This window comes from Anabrus simplex, chromosome 3, assembly GCF_040414725.1.
Source record: "Anabrus simplex isolate iqAnaSimp1 chromosome 3, ASM4041472v1, whole genome shotgun sequence".
In the NCBI taxonomy this organism is placed as follows: domain Eukaryota; kingdom Metazoa; phylum Arthropoda; class Insecta; order Orthoptera; family Tettigoniidae; genus Anabrus; species Anabrus simplex.
The window spans coordinates 155819263-155836337 of record NC_090267.1 but is presented as its reverse complement, the minus strand read 5'-3'; positions in this window follow the sequence as shown (position 1 = coordinate 155836337).

Here is a 17075-nt window from a genome sequence, read left to right as displayed (position 1 = left end):
CTGTTCTGGTTGAAATGTAATCCATGTATGTGAAAACAGCAGAAATGAATGGGATATAGTTAAGAACGCTTATTGGATAAACTAAAAGGGAATTTAGGGAGGTATTTTTATGCACAGAAATCATATTCATGCTCAAGAACATGCAAGAGATATTGCTCTACTGCACTAAAAGTGTACAGAAAATTGTTAAAAGCGCTCTTACATTTTGTAAAATTATTTACATATAAATCAATAGCGTGCGAAAAATAGTTACATGCATACATTCATTCATCTTATGTAATCATGAACGCTGGCATATTTTAACGTACATTAAATATCCTTCACTCTAGTTTCATTTTATTCAATTCATTATTAAATTAATAACAGGTTTGGTTTTATCAAATGTGAACTCATTTAAACAAGTTTTGTTTTGATTGAAATCCATATTGCAGTACTAATATACAGAGCAGATTTCGTTTTCACTTACATGACTATAATTCAATTACGTTTTAATTTCATTCAAAGGCAATTGTAAAGCAGGGGATTTTTGGAAATAGTCATTTAATAAAATATAAATGTTTAATAATAATCATAATGTTATTTTCTTTACGTCCCACTAACTACTTTTTCGGTTTTTTTCGCGGATGAGTTCTTTTACGTGCCAGTAAATCTGAGGCTGACGTATTTGAGCACCTTCAAATACCACCGGACTGAGCCAGGGTTGAACCTGCCAATTTGGGGCCAGAAGACCAGCACCTCAATCGTCTGAGCCACTCAGCCCGGCCATGATTATAAATGTTTACAGTAATTTCGAAACTAACGCAAGTAACGAGTTAAAATAGACATAGCCAGTGACTCTGTAAGTGCAACATGAATCACTTGTGAAGATACGATTAAAACTGATAATTTAGTCAAATAAGACCACATTTCTCCTTAAGTACAGACGAATTTTTAAGAAATGTTCCTCATGATTGCCCAAGATTGTGAGAGCTTGTTGTTCACTTGTCTTTTTGGCACTCCGCCGAGAGCTTCCAGTGTTACCTGCTGTGGGGAGGAGCAGCAAGCCACCTGCCGGGCACACGGCAGTGATATATTGAGCCCAACAACATGATGGAGCCTCAAGACAGGATTTATGTTTATTATTATTGAAGTTGAGTGGTCCTATAATAACAAGTGCGTCAGCAAGTTATGAAAACAACAAAGCTTGCATGAATTTTTTAACAGATGGCGTGCTGTGTCAAGTTTATTGTCCTTGTTCCAGGCCTAGAGGCATTTAAAATAAGGCCTCGGGAATTTAACAACATAGCGGATGCCATACGTTGGCTTAGGTACTTCTGCCCCCAATTAAGAAAAGAAGAAACGAGACGTGGGTTAAAGTTCTAGTGAAGGACATTCTCTATGGGTCAAGAAGATCAGATTATTTTTCTGTATGCAGTGACCACCAAACAAAAATTTACAGCTAGGGCTCGGAGGTTGAGGAAGAATACTTTTATTCTCGATTGTTCGAAGCCAAGGCCCAACATATGTTCATTCTGTGTCATTGTAGGCCAGAAAATTGTGGGTGTTTTTGCATTTTTTGGCGTTTTGTTGCTTATTTGTGTTTTTTTGTTGTTGTTTTTTTACAAATTTTAGACCTTAACGGCTTTTTCTTACAACTTCGCCTTATTTCGATTTTAATTTACTGCCCATTTCCAATTCGAATCATCATTAATTTATTCGTATCTGAAAAGAGAGAAAATTAAATAAAGATGAAATGCAATGAAACTAGTGCTTGAAAAACCATGGGTATCAGAGTATGTGCAAGATAAGTGAAATATTGAAAGGAGAAATTGTTGATGTGAGTGTTCTCGAAGAGGAAGATCTCACTTTCTTCACGTATGAACCCTCAACATCCGTTGATATGCAGAGAAGTTTTTCGACGTTTCGCAAGGTGCTGTCTGAAAACCGACGATCCTAACTGGAGATGGCTATTGTAATATACCGCAAAGCCAAGTGAGGTAAGGTTCCCGAATTCCAATTTCTGTAACCCTAGTGTGGTTAAACCAAATATGACTCGAGTTATACTAATTTCAATTTCTTTTTCAAGAATGTCCATTGTGGGTTCTCTGAATTCCTTCTACGTGGGAAAAAGTACAAAATTTTAAATTTTTCTAGTCCTTTTTTTAATTACGTTAACCTAAAAATATATAACATCTGAGAAAAAAAGTATTCCACTCATATTTTTGCACTTACGTTGCATAACACCACAATTTTGCATTTTTAAACATATACTTTTCCTTCATTAAATATATAATTAAAACTAAAATTATGAATGAATTTGAATCAGATTTTTACTTCTTTTCGCCAGTTTTTTGGTCCTTTTACGGATAATTGTATGTCTTTCTGCAGGTCCTCTTGAAGGCGATTTATAGGTCTTGAAATTTCGAGCCCTATTTATAGCAAAATCAATCGCGGCGCGCATAGCAGGACAGGCTGTATTCCACCAGAATGTTATTCGACCTTCCCGCTGGGAACAGATGCTTTCTCTTCGACAACAAGAAATACAAAGTTTCATTAAAAAGGAAAGAAAAATTAGCAGGCAATAATTTTCCTCTTCTTATCTTAATGTCGTAGCAACTGCTGAAAATGATTTCCAGTTTCATTCATGCAGACCTGGCATATTTGAAGAAAATTTTCCTCTCTGTTATGTGGTTTTGATATAGGACTTTCCGGAAATCGTTTGCAGCACTTCCTTACACACCTACCATATGATTTCTTTCCTAAAGTATATGATTCAACAAAAAACACTTAATGCTCAATGGACTTAACGTTGACGGATAATTGAAACAGTGTACTTTATATTCACAATCACTGAGCGCGTCAAGTAAATCACAGAGCTATACTAACTACCTGGACTTACAGGACAAAGGATGGGACAAAGAATCTTTTGTCTCCCACCAGATAGCTCCTTGCTCGTCCATTGAGTGGGGAAAATACAGAAGGCCTTTTCGACAGATCGTTAAGCGCGTCTCGATTGAGTTTGCCGAAAACTCTCGTTTGGTGGTTGTTGCAGATTATACGTTCCTCTTTAATATGACGATTTAAAAATGTTATATTAATTATTCAAATACACATGTTTGTTAATGTTCTTGTATCTCAATTCGTATGCCCCCACTCTGTCATGATTTTTGCTCATTTTCTGTAACTTTCATTTTTACACCCGGTTGCCTAATTCTATGTAATTCTATGGTCTATGTAATTTTATTTGATATAAGTAATTTGACTTTAAGTGATTTAACTTTTAACTATGCAAAAATTAGAAATGTTTGAAAAGTTAAGACGTTTGAATATCTTAATAATTCGACGGTGTGATGATGACATAACTCATTAAGTCATTTCAGCAAAAGATTCCTATAAATATTTAATGAATTACAGCATTTAAAACGTAACATCTCATTTAACTGTAAAAAAATCTCTATGCTGTCTTTAAAAAATGAAATGACGCCTGTCTGTCCGGATTTCGAAACAATATCAGGTTTAAACTGCTGAGCGCAATTGAATGAAATCTTGAATATTCTAATAGGGGACTGTCACATGTCTCACTATGTTTTATTTCAAGTTATTGACCTGAAAATATACTATGTGTGTTATTTGCAAAAAAATGCTCAATAGCTCATTTACGCAAAACTGCAGAATCATCTGAGCCGAAATTTGGTATGAATACTAGTAGTTACTCCCAGATTCGCTCGCGTGGACTTCGTAATTTGATAAAAGTAATCGTTCCTCGGTACTCTACAAAGACATTATCTGAAAATCCCTTAAGAAAAAAAAACTCCTCGAAAAAGTGAGTTACATTTACCCCAGAAACTCTCTGTAAACCACGTTTGTGGTATTGCCTTTTGAGGCTAAGATGACCTTGCGACATATAACTGTACATGTGAGAAGCAGTCTTCTCTCAAGTCAAAGGAATACATGTTTCTTTATTTTTAAAGATGATTCCAAATATCTATTTCCACGTCAGTTTTTGAAATAGAAGTATCCTCATAAAAATTCAACTCATTCTTCACTTCTTTTCACATTTTCCGAAAACTAAAATATACATGTTCCTGTATTTTTAAAGGACTCTCCAAATACCTTGTTTCATGTCCGTAACATGTTAAGTTTTTGACATATGCTGTAGACATACCGATACTCATTTTCAAAGTTCACCCGCTTTTTCAATTCCTTTTAGCCTCTTTAGTGGATTTTCTTTTAAAAAAGTGTATTTTTAAAGGAGATTCCAAATATCAGTTTCCACGTCTTTAACATCTTCAGTTCTTGAGATATAAGTATCCTCATAAAATGAATTCAAATTCTTCTTCACTTCTTTCCACCCCCTCCCCCATTAAGTGGACTTCCCGAAAATATATTGTTTCTCTATTTTTAAAGGAGATCCAACTCACACGTCTGTAACACCTTCAGTTTTTGAGATGTAGGTGTCCTCATAAACAGAATTGAACTTCTTCTTTACTTATTTTCACCCCCTCCCCTTTAAGTCGATTTTCGGAAACAAAATATACGTCTTTCTTTATTTTTAAAGGAGATTTCAAATACCAATTTTCACGTCTGTAAAATCTTTACATTTTGAGATATAAGTATCCTCATACAAAGAATTCAACTAATTTTTCAATTCATTCACCCCCCACTTAAGTAGATTTTCCGAAAACAAATGAATGCGTGTTTCTTTATTTTTATAGGAGACTCAAATACCAATTTTCATGTCAGTAACATATTTGCTTTTAGATATATAAGTATCCTCATACAAAGAATTCAACTAATTATTCAATTAGTACACTCCCTTGCCCTTTAAGTGAACTTTACGAAAACAAAAGAATGCGAGTTTCTTTACTTTGAAAGAAGATTCCAAATAAAAAATTTCACGTCTTTAACATATTCAGTTTTTGAGACGTAGGTATCCTCATGAAAAGTTGATTTCCACTCCCCTCTCCCCAAAATGTGTATTCTTTACTTTTAAAGGACATTTCAAATACCAATTTGACGCCCGTAACATATTCGGTTGCTGAAATATAAGTATCGTCATAAAAAGTATTCAACACCTTTTTCACCCCCCCCCCCCGCCGTTAAGTTGATTCCCCCCAGAAAGTGTGTTCTTTATTTTTAAAAGAGATCCAAATACCATTTTTCACGTCAGTAACCGTTAGTTTTTGGAATGTAAGTATCCTCATAAAAATAATTCAATTATTTAAAACTTTCTTTCACGCTCTTCTCTTAATTAAATTTTCCGAGTACACAAAATGCGTGTTTCTTTATTTATAAAGGAGCTTCCAAATACCAATTAATTCGACTGTAACATATTCAGTTTTTCAGCTATACGTACCCTCATAAATATAATTCAACACCTTTTTCACCTCCCCCTCAAAAATGCGTTTTTATCTATTTTTAAAGTAAATTCCTAATGCCAATTTTCACGTCTGTAACATATTTAGTCTTTTGTTAGATATAAGTATCCTTATACAACAATTCAACTAATTTTTCATTTCTTTCCCCGCCTTAATGGATTTTCCGAAAACAAAAAGTACATATTCCTTTACTTTAAAAGGAAACTCTACAATGTTTTTGAGATATCAGTATTCTAATAAAAAGTATTCAACCCGCTTTTCAATGTCTTTACCCTTAAGTGTTTTTCAAAACAAGAAATTCATGTTTCTTTATTTTTAAAAAATTAAAAATACCAATTTTCAAGTCTGTAACGCGTTAGCTTTTGGAGATATACTGTACATATGTTCATTTTAATAATGCAGCCCCTTTTCAGTTCCCCTTAAGTGGATGTTTGGGAAACAAATCTATATTTCTTTACTTTTACAGTAGATACTACACTTTTTCCGGGCTCGGCAGGGCATAATTTAAAAAACTGAGTTTCTCAAATAAAGATCTGAATGGAGATCTTCTGGATGAGGAACTTCGGAAATTACTCCTGGGCATTGAATCCCCATTCTCCCTACTTTCACTGTCACAACGGCTAAGCTCAAGAGCATACGGGTCAATGGACTGTTCGAAATAAGGTAGTCACTTGAATTAATTATATTGAAAGTTGGGTGTTCTATACTATGAGGAGAATACACTATACTACTGGAATGAGAAGGACGTTTGTTCCCAATTCAAAACATAACGTTAATGAAACTGACAGAGCCACAAGAGATTGATGTACACGAGAAATGTTTTGTTATTACATACAGGAAAACAACGTCAATTATATGGGAAGTGCTTGTATGTCCTTTTCAGTCCTATTACTTCTGAATTGTAATTTTGGCACTCCCAAATCAAGTTGATAACACGCATAATTGTATATCGCACTTTGTAATAACCAGGGATATGGCCCTGTTACTTGCTGTCGACACCCGCAGGTATCCGTCAAATTATCGCACACAACACAAAATTATAAACACATGGATGAATCTCTCGTGAAGAACACTATTAATTAATAACACTCATGGTTTGAAGACGTTCGTATAAGTTACAGTTTCGCACATCTCCTTAACCATGAAAATCAAGTAGCCGCTTACTGCACATAATGTTTACTTAATTAATCGCTTATACGTGTTTCTCCGGGGTAATATCTTACCCTACTAAATTACAATGCGGGCCCGTTCAACGTCGGTGTCCTGTAAATCACCATACAACAATTTGATACAATAATATAAACACATGAAAAAGAAACACTCCTATAAACACATACAAAATAATTCAAGCGTACTAAATTACTTGAAAAACTGTGAACCTTCAGGGCTCCTGGTGTTGATCCAAGGCCGTCGGCAAGCATAGTATCGAACCCGCGTTATTTGACCTCGATGTGTGAGCTGAAAACCCTAGTTCGACCTCATGTGAATAATAAAATTGGGAGGATCACTTCATCTATCGAATCATAGAACCTATAACGCTGGAGGTAATACATTATTAGCATGTGAATCATGGATACAGTGTTAAGGCAAGGCGGACTTCTTATATGAATGTTACAAGCATTGACAGACTAGAGAATCCACCGCATGGGCCTGGCCTTCTTTCCATTAAGTATCATAAATCTTTCTCTGAGAGGTAACCTGTAACCGCCAGCTGGGACAATGACTGTACTTTCACTTAATCTTCCCAACATACGTACGAAAATATATTCTCAATTTTCTCTCGCCTTATCCAGGCACATAATAATTCATGGCTACCAAATATCATTTCTCAATGCTCCAGCCATATTCCGCCTTATTCATCACATTGCTCTGATAATAATTATTCCCGTTTTCATTTTTTTTCAAATCTGTCACCTTAAACATTGTCACATATCCATCTGATTCCTTCCCTACACACTTGTATTTCAAACCCACATTATTTATGCATGAGGAAGATTCTAATTCAACAGGTAATTTAATTAACCCCGCTTTACTCGCGTAACTATATAAATCATGGTTTGCACCTCGATTCACTATCTCCGTCTTATTCCAATGGTCGCATCCTTAAGATTAAAAGGAAATATCTGGGCACACGCATTAATCGTGAAGCACGATATATATTGAAATATTGTGAAGACTCATATCGACTAAATGCAACTAGGACTGAACTATGAAGTTTGTTGAAGTATTAATCTACCCTTAAAATGCTTCACACACACACACACACACACGCGCGCGCGGGCGCGCGCGCGCGCACACACACAACATTATGATGCCTTACAAACTAATTCATGCAAGAAACATTTCAAGGAGTTAAGTCGTGATTAGCCGCAATCACGGAAGAAAACCACGTAAAATCAGACTATGGAAAAGATTTACCCCATTGAAAGACGCATATTGCGTTACCTACACATTACGGAATTTACATGCTGGAAAATTATATTCAAATTAATATTTATGGCGGCTTTACATGATTGTCATGTATAGAAAAATGGAACGTACTCAACATCACTGCGTATAGTCGTGATGTCATCCGGGGCTACACCTACGGCTTTAAGCCTCCATCACCGCCGACTCGTCAGCTGATGTCCTTGATTCATCCTCGTCTGAGTTATGTACACGATGCCTCGAACTGTGGTCTCCTGCGGTGGAAAGTTCTGGACGGTCCCTGAAGAGATGACTGCAGGCAAACTGGCGCGTTTCTAGTCGATTCCCCTCTGCAAATGCTGGAACAATAGCGCATTCTGGTCGATTCCAATCGTAGGTTCGATGATCACTCACATACAGATGGACAAATGGGAAAATGGCTAATGAAGTACTGTCTGTGCGTTTTCAAATAACATACAATGGCTAGACCCACTCATGAACTCAAATGGACTACCTGAGTAGCGATTAAGTCCCTGGGGATCGCTACTCATTTCCCTTCATAGTCACACGACATAATTAATGATTGCAGTTATTTTTATGTGAGCGTCAATTGTACAAGCAGACATCCTTCTCTGGCTAATCTAGCACCTTTCTATTAGCTCAGCTAACGTCTCCCACTATTGCGGCTGCCTTAATCTTGGCCAGTTATTATAATTATAATATAGTCAGAATTTCAATACGTCTGTGTGATTATCAGGAGTTTACACGCTCTGTAAATATTATTCCTATCAATCGTCATTGATTTTACGAATATGCATTCCCTTGATAAATATCTATGGGAATTAAAATCATCTCTATTCAAACACCACAATAATTACTTCACACCGTAAGGTCTGATTACGTTAGACGTGTATCGATCTGATAATTTATTCAACACTGAATAACACACAATATTCTTCAGTAATACTGAATGAAAATAACTGAGCACACTGGTTCACAATGAATGACGAAGTTTCACAACAAACGCGTAAAGAGTGCGGTAGAATGGATCAGAATGGATAGTAGGGCTAATTCAGTATTTTCTTCTTACAAATCGATGAGAATCTCCAGTTCTTAGGTTAAACCACTGCGAAATCCGACTCCTCCTTCTGACCTAGATATTATCGGCGCTTAGCTTGCTATTTACTTCTCTCATGGCAAATAAAGAGCGCGAAATCAAGGTTCCGCTGAAATGAGCTCTCTATCTCTCTGTAAGCGTATCTAGACCTGCACCCTCCGAGCTAACGCAATGCCGCTCGTATCTCGGACTGGGCGAAAAATACTCATTACGACTAAATATGTCGTAGAATGACGTAGAAAACAGCATATATTACTTGTAGGACCTAATAAAATGCCTATTAGCATTTTAGACAACGGTTACATTAGTACCAATTCTCACGTCTGTAATATACTCCGTTTCTGAGATACACTATAGATAGAGTCTTTTTTCTAATTCACCCCCTTTGTCACTCGTGTTCACCCCCATTAATTGGATTTTCCAAAAACAAAAAAAATGTGTTTCCATATTTTTAATGGAGATTCCAAATAGCAATGTTAATGTCTGTAACATATTCAGTTTTTGAGAAATAAGTATCCACGAAAAAAGGTATTCAACCCCTCGTTGACCTTTCTTCACCCCCACCTTAATGGGATTTTCTGAAAATAAAAATATACGTCTTTCTTTATTTTAAAAGGAGATTCCAAATACCAATTTTTACGTCTGTAAAATTTTAACATTTTGAGATATACATAAACTCATTTAAACAATTCACCTCCTTTTCACTCCCTTAGCGACGCAATATCCAAAAATCCTCACTTAGTGAGCACCTGCACTCAAATATAAATTTATCTTCAAAATTTCATTTTTATATCCAGTAGTTTGGGCCCGGCGATGATGAATCTGTCAGTCAGGAAATGTTACTTTATATATAGAGATACCTCAAGCAACGGTGGAAGGATATACGGTCTGTACTTTGCTGATGTCACTATTTTCACTGCCAGTAGTGAAGATGAACTTGCAGGTCTACTTGCAAGGGTAAAAATATAGACGGTCTGAATGTGGACTAAAAATCAATTTAAATAAATTCAAAGTTATGCTAATCGACCGAACAGCCCAGGTACAGCTTGCAGGCCGTTTAAGGGAAATGGAGATCGTAAAGAATTTTTCCTATATTGGTTCAAAGATCTCTTAAACAGGGATGATGAGGTAAGGGCACGGTTCACTCTAGGCTGAGCTGCCATGTATAAACTAACCAGGATCTGGCCCAATAGGGTGATTACAAACAACACAAAGATCCATCACGTGAAAAAAATTACGTTTTCCGTCTTCTCCCAAGCTTGCGAGATCTGGACAGTATTAGAGACAAACTTCGCATAGATGTTTCTGAGATGTGGTGTTCGAGCACAATGCTGCATCCATGCTGAACAGAAAGAAGAACTTCTTAATCCATTGCTGCGAAGCTTTGTAATGCCAAACACCTTAACCCCAGCAACAGCCAAAGAATTCTCCATTTTTATGCCACATTCTTCGAAGAGATGGGGGAACCTAGAAAATTTCGGTGATGGAGGGAAGAGTTGAAGGTAGAATACCACATGTAATTAGAGCCAGTTGTATAGACCAGATAAGAAAATCACAGGCTTACCTCTTCAAATACTACTCGGAGAGGACAGAATGGCAGCAGTTAACAACAACTGCAACATTTTAAATGCTTGTACATCTGTCTGTACGCTTTGGATATTAGGTGGATACTTGTTTTTATACCAGAAGGAAGAGATAAAATCACGAGCAGCAGATGAAACTGAAAATGTGAGAGAGCCAGGAAACAAATACGTAATGACAAGCCACTGACAAGGAGAAGAATGTCCACTTCGTGCATCAGAATCTCAGGAACAAATTTATGGGTCAAGAAAAGTGCAGTCATGTACATGTTAAGTGATATTACCACGAAGGATAGGTCAACAGCTGGTGTTAAATCTAAGAACTAGATGTTAATTGCTGAAAATTGATCGTATGCCTTCTTGGAACTTCTTCCCTTACACTGCAAGACTTTGTTAACATACATCTGTATGCCAACATCCTTCCTTTGGTCTCTGGAGTACATCCTTAAATATTAGATTGAGACGTCGCTGGATTTGTAATCCTCGACAAATCATACTTATTCCATGGTCCTCGTCGAATAAATTCGCGTTAAGATACTCTGTGGCCGCATATGTACTTCAAATGATCATCTCCAATTCAAAATCTGTTCTACCATCATCACGAAGTCCATAAGTCTGAAGGAAACATGATATGTATTTTTACTCCATGACTTTCTGCCCACTGACAAAAATCGATTATCCTTTGACATGAAACAGTCATTTGTTTTTATACTTAATTCCTTATTTAAATACTAGCAAATGTACCCGTGCTTTGCTACGGTATTCTATATTTTATATGGTTATTGAGGTAAATTACTGAACATGAAGTGAATAAGATTATTTAAATTGCATGTCTCTTAGCTTTATCCGAGAAACATCATAGGGAGGTCCACATACGTTGTTTCCAATGTAAAGTGCTAGTTGCGGAGTTGTGATGATAACGGCAGGTCAACTTGTCTACTGCAATTCACAAACGAGTTAGGAATTTTCATTTAACGGCAGGCCCCATTGCCTACTTCGCGGCCACAGTCGATTTGGGGAGTTTTTATTACAATGCCAGGCCCCATTTCCTACTTTCAGAGAGATTCCAGTTGAGGAAGTTTTATCATATTGTCAGGCACCTTCCCTACTTCTAATCAAGGTTGAGTTGTGTTGTTATCATTATAATGACAGACTCATTTTCCTAATGCCTTTCTGCTAACTGCTAGTCACACCGAGTTTGTGAGTTTCCATTATAATAGCAGGCCACTATGCCTAACGTCAAACACATTTCAGATTTGTAAGTATTTTCATAATGGGAGGCACTCTTGCCTACTGACAGTGAAAGTCAATGTGGGGGAGTACTGATTACAATAGCAGGCGCCCTCCTGCTGATAGTCACTATCGATTAATTACAATTTCAGCAAACCCTTTCTACGTCGCTTCTAATTTACTTCAATGAATAAATATAGATAGACATACGGAAGTATATGAATGTTCAACTTCATTTTCAGAATAACTGATGCTAAACGGTACATCATATCGAAGAACGGATTTTACGATAAGACGCCCCTGGCCTCGTTTAGCGATCTAAATGGCTGGTTCTATGATATGTTCTCGTACCTCATATATTTAAAGGTAAGATTGTTTTAAAAACGTTGAATGGGGTGAAATTTGTGTAAGGTTTTCACACAGATACTTATGCGACAGCTTCAAACATAGAATTTGGCTCAAATATGGCTACTGGGTGGGCCAGTATTCGTATATAATTCGATGATCCTATCTTTCCTGTAACTGATTCAAATCATCAATTATACGTGTAACAAAGTGAAAATTTAGGTACAGTCCAGAAATAGAGCCAAATATAACGTATAAGCGATGGTGATACGCCAAAACGTCATAGGACCAAAGTTGTAGCTCACTCCAAATTGAACGGAGATTGTGCCATCCGTTTTGTGATATGACTTACCGTTTAACCACCAAATAAATCGACAGGAAAGTCTGAACCGTAACTAAAATTGCCTCCATATTTCGATATTTTTTTTTCGGGGTAAAAAATAAAAATTTTAAACATCACGTAATTTTACCGTCGGTTACAGGCTAAAAGCCAAATTTCAATTTCCTAGCTCGTCTAGCAGATTGTGCCGCCATCTTAATATGGGAGGGGGGTTAAATGTTAGGAATTTCAGGGAACTTTTAAGCCCATGAAACTTATAAATTATCGTTTTTGATAAATATATCCGTCTGCGTTCTAATGCAAATTTGAAACTCCCAGCGTGTCCCTCTCAGAGGAATTTGAGATTTTATTATTTTTCTAGGGATCCTGAAGTGGTCAGCTTGTCTGGTACAAAATTTTAAGGTTCTAAGTTGCCTGGAAGTGTCTCATTAATTCACGTCTGTTTGCATTTGTACACCTTAATAAATTTACCCCTTCCCTAATGGTTCTAGGAGCGTCTTATTTTCAGTGTAGGCTGTATTTTCCAGGTAGTAAGTCATACTTCTAACAATTTTGGTTAATAGACACGCTGGAACAAACCTTCGGCCATTATCTCGGTCATTTTGGCCAATTTATTTTTCTCACCCTTTTTCACCCCCTATACTAAAGGTGGATGAACTTGGTCTTTTAAAAATCCGGAATGTTACTATTCATCTTAGCGGCCCAGAAAACTATGGATTCGACACTATTTTCGATTATTTTTATATTTCACTCCCCTTCGCCCACCGTAAATGGGGCTAAACTTTGAGTTTTTAAAAATCGGGAGTGTTACCGTTCATCTCAGCGACCACGAAAACTATGGATTCGACATTATTTTTGAATATTTTTATATCTCAATCCCTCCTCGTCCCCACTCCAAAAGGGAGCTGAACTTTGACTTTTAAAAATCGGGAGTGGCGCTAATCATCTCAGCGACCCTGATAACTGCGGATTTGACACTATTTTAGAATACTTTTATACCTAACCCCACTGACCCAAAACCCCTAAGGGTACTACGGATGGCTCACCTCCAAAGTGCTTGTCTCCAGACAGTAAGTCGTAAGCGTACCACGTTCAGCAGAAATTGCTCCAGTGGTTTAGGAGATGTGTCACTTACACACACACACACACACACACACACACACACACACACACACACACACACACACACACACACACACACACATCTATTTTTATATATAGCAAGATAATTACCACATAAATTATCAACTCTCACGCTCCTAGTTCAAGACTATAAATGACAAAATATAACAGGTAAACGTTATAATCGTCGGCTGTGTTAATAAGTTGTAACTCTTTACGTATGTATCAGTGTAACCTGCTATTAGTTCATTGAAACATCTGGATATTGTTGAATATTCGACATTCGAAGTTCAAAACAATAGAAATCGATCCTATTCCTATAATTATTGTGTTATAAACCTGTGCTTGATTTTCCTTACACACCATGTTGTGTGCTACAATGTCTAGTTCAAATGCCAGTAAGTCAATCTCATTCTGCTTTTCAAGAGAAGATGAGTAGTATTTCTATTCATAGATTACTTAAGCGTATGTGGTAGTTTTATTAAATTAAACTTAATTTATGTTGTGATCCATTCTTTCATTAATTCCCAGTGTATTCAAGGAAGTTCACTTTCATACAACGTTCCTATGTCCTCCATATTTTAGTAATACACGTAAGTGTAAGATTTTGGACTCTTAATTGAGTGTTTTTTAGAAAAATTGGATCACCATGAAATGATTCATTACTCTTCAGTATTACAATTAGTCAACATCTCAACCATCCTTCCTCCGCGTGATTTAGACATTCCACTTGACTTACTCATCGAAACACAGAACGGCTAACCGATGTGTGGGCTATATTTTCCCAGTTGTATATTGAAACCGTTCACGACATCGTCAGGAGCATGTCGTAATATCCTGTGAAAATAATATGCTATACTCTGCACCATTCTATGATATATATTGACATAATTAGCATGATTTGCCCAGTACGGGCTACAAGTGGCCTTCTGCTGGCTGGCAGGACTAGGGTCTCATTATGCGCATTTAGAGAAAACACGGCTTGCGCCAGCCAGTACTTGAAAAACGCTCACCTTCTGTGGGGAAAAGAGGAGAGAAGGCACGCTGCACGTGATCGGAGATTTAGGTCGAAGGAAGGTGCTTACCACGTCGTGTCAACGTGTGAAACAGTAACTCTCTATGATATTCCCTGCAAATCCACTGATACCAACCTACATCCTTCATTTGTTAATAATAATAATAATAATAATAATAATAATAATAATAATAATAAAAGAAATTCTGAAATACTTGACGGGTATTCATGAATAAGGATTCATGTGAATCAGAAAATTTTATACTGATTTATGACATCAAGGTGTGTTTTACATAATTAATGTATCATTAACTATGCATTGTATAAATTATGGGACGACTTTTATGTCACTGATGCTCTAACAACGACAGAGTGGACAAATAGTGGATACAAACTGAGACACTCAGTAACTCGTTTTGCCCATACATGGATTTCATCACAAGATTTGCCAACTCAAGAAGTTTCACGTACGAGATTCATGGTGTATATGTATGTGGTGTCATCTGCAGTGTGACAGATACCATCCTCTTAGATGCAAGAAATTGAAGTTTTCTCTGACTGAACTAAGCACGCATTAAATATGTACACATATTTTCTGTATATCTATATAGTTCATTGTGTCACTAAACACTTTATGTATACGGGCATTGGCTGCAAAAAAAACGTTAATTAATATTTGAACAAGTAGAGCCCTTTTGAGCAGTGAATATACTGAAAAGTTAGGTAAATCTAATTAATAAACTTGTTCTTGTTTTTTCTGCTTTATTTTACGAGTGTTAAGAACATGCGATTTCTGTCTATTAACCTATGCGGGTATGCTACTTGCACCGGCATGATTATCTGACGACACGTACAGCTAAAAACTGCAGAATATTATACTATACGTAAAAACCAAGTATTTCATCACTTTTGAAGTGAATAATCGCATCCGCGTGGTTCAGATTGCATGGTTATAACAATGTAAAACTGCAACCTTTCTTTCCATACTTAAAATACGTATCTGGGGATAAAAATAGAGAAACGTTGAAGCCAAATAATAATAATAATAATAATAATAATAATAATAATAATAATAATAATAATAATAATAATAATAGTGAGAAAAAGGAACGCAAAATCGTAAGAAAACTTCTAGGCCCAAAACTCACCGACGGGCAATACCGTCTTAGAGCAGACAAGAAATCAGACGACACACAAATATTCACAGTGACATCAGAAAATGCAGCCTAAGATTCTATGGACATATTACAAGAATGCATCCAGACAGAACAAACAAATAGTACAATTTTATGAAAACAGGAGTAAAGCCAAAATAGACACAATTAAATGGATTGGCGAAATCAAAACTGATTTGAAACAGGCAGGAATTACAGCAGTATATGTCCAAAACAGGGTAATCTTCAGATCCAAAATTTACAAATGGCAACTTGACCCAGAGGGAGAACCAAAGAAGAAGACTGAAACAACCTGGTATGAAGAAAGAAAAGAAGCCTGCAGTAAAAAACAAATGAAAAAAATATGGGCACAAAGAAAGGCACGCCTCTAAGTACTTTGCAAAGTCCTAATGGGTTTATTCGCATATAATAATAATAATAATAATAATAATAATAATAATAATAATAATAATAATAATAATAATAGGGTCCTAGGAGTCAACCTAGGAAGGGACTTCACGGCCCTGACAAATGGGAGTGAAATGCGTCGTTGCGACCATCTGCAACAATAAACTATTGGATTCAGAAAGAGAATCCAACTAGCCTCTTTCACTCCAACTCCAGCACGTAACCTACAAGAGGTACCCCTGTTAAGCCGAGCAACCCAGTGGAAGGTTGGGTAACCAATCCCAGCGGGAAACTGGATCGGTGAACCGATCAGTGCTGCGGGCTCCAAGGCTCACAACCTTGGTAGTACCTTGGTCGGTGCGAAATATCACCGACCCCATTCTACAGTTTTTCAACTGTGAAAAAACATGGAGGAAATTTCAGCTAAAGCTACTACCCCAGGTGGTAACCAATCCACCGTCGTCTTGTACGACGTTAGCGGGCCTTCGGATTCTGGGGAGCCTGCACCGACATGCTTGGAGGTATCGGAGACTCCACGAAAGATCAAACATAGAGCCAAGAATTTCTTTGCTACCTTTAATGCCAATTCTCTCCGGAAGGTAGGAAAACTGAAACAGCTCACAGATATCCTATCGCAACAGCAAATTTTGATTGCAGCAATTCAGGAAACGAGATTTACAGATGAGCAGGCCTTTGAATCTGAAGGTTACAGGATCTTCAAGGGTAAACCTGGTAAACGTGTCATACAAACTGTCCCCCACATTGGCACAGCATTTGTAGTCAACAAAATGATTCTGGACTCAATAACAAATTTCACCTCTGTGAATAGCAGAGTCTCGACTCTGTCCTTTCGAAGCACAAACAAAATGTATACCATTGTGAACGTTCATGCGCCGATCAACCAAGCGAACAAGAGAGACCCAGAGGGAACTGATAGATTCTGGGAAGAACTTGAGGAGATTTTATCCAAGATTCCAGACAAACATACCATAATCATGCTT